The following is a 5,814-nucleotide window of genomic DNA, read 5'->3' on the forward strand; positions in this document are numbered from 1 at the left end:
AACCATGAGATTTTAAACTCCCTAAGGACATAAATTTGCTCTGTCTTGCACACCAATACAATGCCAGTGATTAGCCTAATGCTAGTTAGGACTAGTTGGTCCATACATTTTTGGTACTCAATAAATACAAAGAAGTGAATGAATGATGAGCATGGGAAATTATTTTCAAATAAACGTTGTGTGTAAGTGTGTGTATCTTCAATGAAATGCCCAAAGATCAGCAAAGGACAAAACCTACACTGGGATCCATAGATGTGGGAAATGTGGCTGCTGACCCTGGCAGTGTGGACATAGAGGAATATAAAACATTAAACAGTCAGTTTGCAAACACCCAGAGGACCACAGGCTTCAGAATAATAACCAGTAGTTTAGTGATGAGGCGATACTGCCAGGACAATCTAATTTCCTTTTAAGACAGAAGGACCTTCATCAAAAGCATTTATTAAGTGTCTGCACACAGCCGAGAGAAGCCTGTCGGAAGTGGAGGGGCTTTGAAGCATCAGATTTAATATATGTCTTGACTTCAGCTAAAATCTGATTTTGCTTCTGTGATAATTTCCTTTCTCAAGCCAAGCAAATATGAGTTCCTTACAGTAAAAGGTGGTAGCAGAATAGTTAGAGTTAAGCTCGGAATAATTACTAAAGCTTTAAAAAGTTGAAAAAAGCCTAATGACTAAAGCATTTGAAAAGTGAAAAAGAGTGACCTTTTCTCAGGTCACATGAGGTTAACTTTCTAGTGCTCTGCCTCCTGACAGCTGACTGTCCCAGAAAACAGAACTGCATTCAGATTAGCAGGTGAGTTGTCTGGGCTCATTTTGAATGGTTGCTGAATGCCTTCCTTTGAGAGAAGGTCCAAATGATCTACTGGAAGTACAAACTTTGATACTGATTCACACACAGAATTACAGGCTAAAAATAATTGAATACAAAACAGCTGAAAAATTCCACAAGAAAAAATACCTAGAAAATCTTAAAGACAACGTCTTGGGACGTGCGATCCTCAAACATAGAGGTATGACTTGTCCCAGCTATGGGGATGGGCGGGCCACCAGGAAAGTACCACCAGCCCATGAGAAGTCTACATCAGAGAGGTCAGCAAAGGTACTGGGGACCTGGCCTCAGCAACAGCATCTTGCCCTATAAAGACTGAAGAACAAGACTGGACCCCAACCCCATGAAATGCCAGGTTGGGGAATGTTGAAAAAAATGCCTCACATCTGTCCACAGAGGGATAAGGTGGTGGAAGCCTAGTTACCAGGAGAAGCCAAATATAGCATCGATGGTGGGAGGTCGAATGGGACTTAACATTTCCTCATGTACTCAGTGTTTGAAAGAATTTATTTGTGGGTAGGTGCTAGGATTCAGCATGAACAAGATGGATGCCATCTTTGTTTTCACGGTGCTTATAGTTTCCAGAGAATCTACATCAACTAACCTTGTGGATCGTTATGTTTCTGAGCCTGTGGAGGGTCATGGAGTTTGGGGGTAACTGAACCTGTAAGAACAAGGATTGAGATGGGTAGAGGCAGTTGGTATTAAGTAATCCCAGCTATCCAGTGACAGAATCCTGCAGGGACAGAGGACGCAGAAAAGAATTTTACCATCCATCTTATGTTCTAGAATTTAGAACGGAATTTAGAATTTAGAATTTTGCCCTGTAGGGGGCAAAAGGCATTTAAATGTTCACTAAATTCAGTGGTTGCAGGAAGATTCTTTTGCTCCATATCAGTCAGGAGCATTCAACACAATTGACCACAACCTCCTCCTCGCCCACTGTACCCCCTTAGTTTCGGTGAAACTGTGTGTACCTCCTCACTGGCCATTCCTTCAGTCTCCCTTACTGGTTCCTTCTCAGCTCTTCGACCCATAAATTGGCATGTCCCAGGTCTCTGTCCTGGGCACCTCTCTCTTTTAATCACCGTCTTGAGGTGACCTCATGCAGTCCAAGGCTTATATTACCTTCACGCCAGTGACCCCCAACCTATTCCTTCCGCGCTGAACCCTCCCCAAGACCCCAGGCCCACATGGCCCTCCACACCCTTGGCCTCTCCCTGTCCTAAGAAACTGCTCAGATCCCACCTGCCCTGCCCTCAAGCCTGCTCCTCACTTAGTCTCTTCCATTTCAGTTCTTCCATTTACTGAACAAAGATCGAGGTGTTTCCTCTGATTCCTCTCTCTCCATTACCTTCTACATTCAATTCATCCCAAATCCTATCGCTTCTTCCCTTAAAACATACTTCCCTTAATCTCCATTACGGTAACATTGGCCCACGCTAAATTATTGCAGGAGCTTCCTGATTCCCTTCTTCCACTTTCGCCTCTTAATAACCACTCTACGCCCATCAGCCAGTGGGATTCATTTAAACATTAATCAGATTGTTACTCTCTTGTTTTTTAAAAAAAGTGATGATAGCTTGTACAGTGCATTTAGCATAAAATCCAAATTCTTTTCTTGGCTTAAAAGCCCTGCATGCTCTGTCTCTCGTGCCCCCCGCCCCCACACCCCTCGCTCTTTCCCACTGTGCTCTAGACATGAAGTTCCCTTTCTGTTCCCGAGGCACCCCACATGCCAGCCCCAGGGCTTCTGTGCTTGCTCCTGCCTCTGCTTAGAGTGCCCTGCGCCCAGTTGTCACGTGACCCCCTCTGCACTGACATTTAGATCACAAATCTAAATGTTTCTTCAGTGAGGCTTCCCTGGCCATTAACCTAAAGTAGACACAAATTACCCTTTATCATATACCCTTTTAAATGGTCTGTATATTGCTTACTACTAGCTGATATTTTTTTATCATTTATTTACTCACGTATGTATCTGTGGTTTGTCTTCACCCATTGGAATGCAGACTCTAAGAAAGTAAGGACATTGTATCCCCAGAGTCTGGAATGGTACCTGTTATATGTCAGGAGTTCAACCAATATTTGTGGAATAAATGAGTATGTGAATGACTAAAGGATACTGTTATACCACCCTGTCATGCATGTGTTCTTTCTCTTAAATGAGTAAGTGTATCAATCGGTTGGCTATTGCTATGTAGCAAGTCACCCCAAAACTTAGTGACTTAAAACGACAAGCATTTATTATTGCTTACAAGTCTGCAGTTCAGCTGGGCGGTTCTGCTGACCTGGGTCAGCTTCTGTTGATTTTGGTTTGGCTCACTCAAGTATCTGTGGCAGCTGGCAGGTTGGCTGAGGGCTTCTTGGTCTAGGAAGGTTTCACTCAGAAGTCTAGCAATTGTTTGGCTGTCAGCAAGGGTGACAGCAAGGGACTGGGTCATGTGTCTCTTTTGTCCAGAAGTTCCAGCTTGTTCATGCAGTAATCATGGGGTCGAAGAGGAAGAGCACAGTGCTCAATGCCTACTGAGGCCACGGCTTAAAGTGGTGGCCTTACTTATATTCTGTTGGTCAAAGTGAGTCACAAAGCCAGCCCAGATTTAAAGGGCGGGGAAATTAACTCCACGTACACATGGGAGGAAATGCAGGGTTGCCTTGCAAAGGCCTAGTTACGGAAGAAGGTAAAGGACTGCCAGCATTTTAACAATCCGCCTACCACATTAAGGATGACAAAAAAATTAGCCACTGCTCATTGCCACATTCCCCTTTCCAAACAAGGGCGTAAAGAGCGTGTGCGAGGCTCAGAAGTGACTTTCTGTGAGTCCACAGGCATTTGATTGGTCACAAGATCCAGAATGACCTTGATCACATAGTGGTAGTGCCTGGGAGGGGCAGGAGTTGATTCCTGGGTATGCTGCTGTCCGTACAACTCTGAAGGCTCACCAGGGGCCATGGGACCCCCAGTTCTTCCTAATTCTTCTGCACTCTCCCAGGACCAGCGCCTCATTCCATGCTGTACTCCGGACAGGGCCTGGCGAGGTGCTAACGCCTCTGAGAATCCACCTCAAGGCAGCAAGCATCACGGCTACTTCCAGCACCATACAGTCTCCCAACCTGCAGATAATGTTGATTCAAAGTGCCCTTTTTGTTTTGGACTAGAGCTCAAATGGCTCTGAATGAAAAGGCCTGGGCACAAGCATTTTAAGAAAACTTAAAAAATCAGAGAAACAGTATGCTCAGCCTTGTCCATGCCTTCTGAGCATAGTAGTATGTCTGTATCCTGAGAAATTCAAGGTAAAGGCAAAAAGAGAAAGCCTTGGTTTCAACAGATAAGTTCTTATATTTTTCAAAATGCATATGCTATCCTGAGTATTTAACAGTTACTCAGAACATCTAGATGATGAAACTTGCCAGAGTCACAGAATTTAGAAGCTAACTCTAGGGGATTAATGACTTATCCTAAGTCACTCACTCGTCACTCACTCGGTGGGAAAGAGCTCCCCTGTCCTGGCTTCCTTTCAGATTCCTCTCTCACTGTCCCAGCTTCCCGTTCAAGTTTAAGTTCTCTCTCCACACTCAGATGACAATGACTGTGTCTGACTTGAACATATTGATTTCAGGCAGGGCAGAGCGGCTGTAGAGATTCAGCCTGACAAATATTTAGATCAGTTGAACATCCTTTGGAAATCACTTGAACTGAATGTTTCCTTTCCCCAGTCATTTCGCTCAGCGACCTACTCCCCAGCATAAAATATTCAAACTCTTTCTAAATTTAATTTATTTAAAAAAAAAAAATACTTCTAGGCCCGTAGCTACATGATATCTCCACTGGCAGCCTTGTTCCTTCTTATACCCTGAGCAAATAGGATCTGAAACAGATCGAAATGACTCAGCAGGAAGACTTGGGTCTCTGTACCTACTTATTTGTGTAATTGACAAGCCTGTGGGGCCCTCTTGCAATCCCTGCATAGAAAGAAAAAATAAAATCAATGATTCCATTCCACTGTATCTGAAACTTTTCTTGCTTTTCACAGACACATTCCTGGAGGCAGCAGTCATGGGTGGAGAACTCCACCCCAGGTCAGAGTTGGACCCCGCTAGGCTGTTTGGGACACGTGGGTGAAGCAGCTGAGCCTCGGTGTTCTCAGAGCCTCTCGTTCATGATTCACGGCTCTTCGCCATAAGCAGCAGGATTTGCCCAACTTGACCACAGAAGGAAACAGACCATAAGCTTGGAGGGCCAGGGAGGAAACTGGAGGCACTTCTGGGATGATTAGAAACAGGAAAAAATCACTGTGGTTAAGGGTGGTGAGGTTCTCCTGTCATCCTCTTTGGCTGGAGGTGCATAGAGTACAATAAAGACAGCTTTTGAACGTGATCGATGATAAGGCTCACATTGGATGCATGTGTAGAATAAAGGCTTCCTGTCATCTTTGCTAGAGCAAGGGAAGGCTTTGGATAGCAGAGGTGGCTTTCATGATGGGGTAAAGGAGCCAGTGTGCACATGGTGGTTACAAACTGCTTTCTATTCCTCTGCACGGAGAAAGCCCATTTCTCTGTAGCAATGGAGGCTTCAGTGCTTGATGGTGCCCAAGTTACTAACCTCCAATCTCTAGAGACAAGGTAGCAAGACTGGTTCTGGTAGACCAGATATCTCCTGACACCCTTAAAAAGGGGCTGGAATCTTTGATATTCTGGTGTGACTAATAGATCCCCAAACTTTACCAGCAAGAGAACAAGAATAAGGTCCCGTTATGTTTGGTACTCACATCTCTACCAACTCCATAGACGTTTGCAAAGTTTCCCTCCTTCCCTTGTCCCCTTTCACCAAACTATATTCTAAGAGTCCCCAAAGGGTATCTTACATGGGCCCACAAATTAGCCCGCCCCTCTGGCCTCTGGTGATCTGAGCTGAGCCACCCCTCTTTCTTAGCCTGGATGATCCGGGTTGGCCTCTACCCTGGTGCCCACCACTCCTTCTCA

This window comes from Pteropus vampyrus, unplaced genomic scaffold (genome assembly GCF_000151845.1).
Source record: "Pteropus vampyrus isolate Shadow unplaced genomic scaffold, Pvam_2.0 Scaffold152, whole genome shotgun sequence".
Taxonomy (NCBI): domain Eukaryota; kingdom Metazoa; phylum Chordata; class Mammalia; order Chiroptera; family Pteropodidae; genus Pteropus; species Pteropus vampyrus.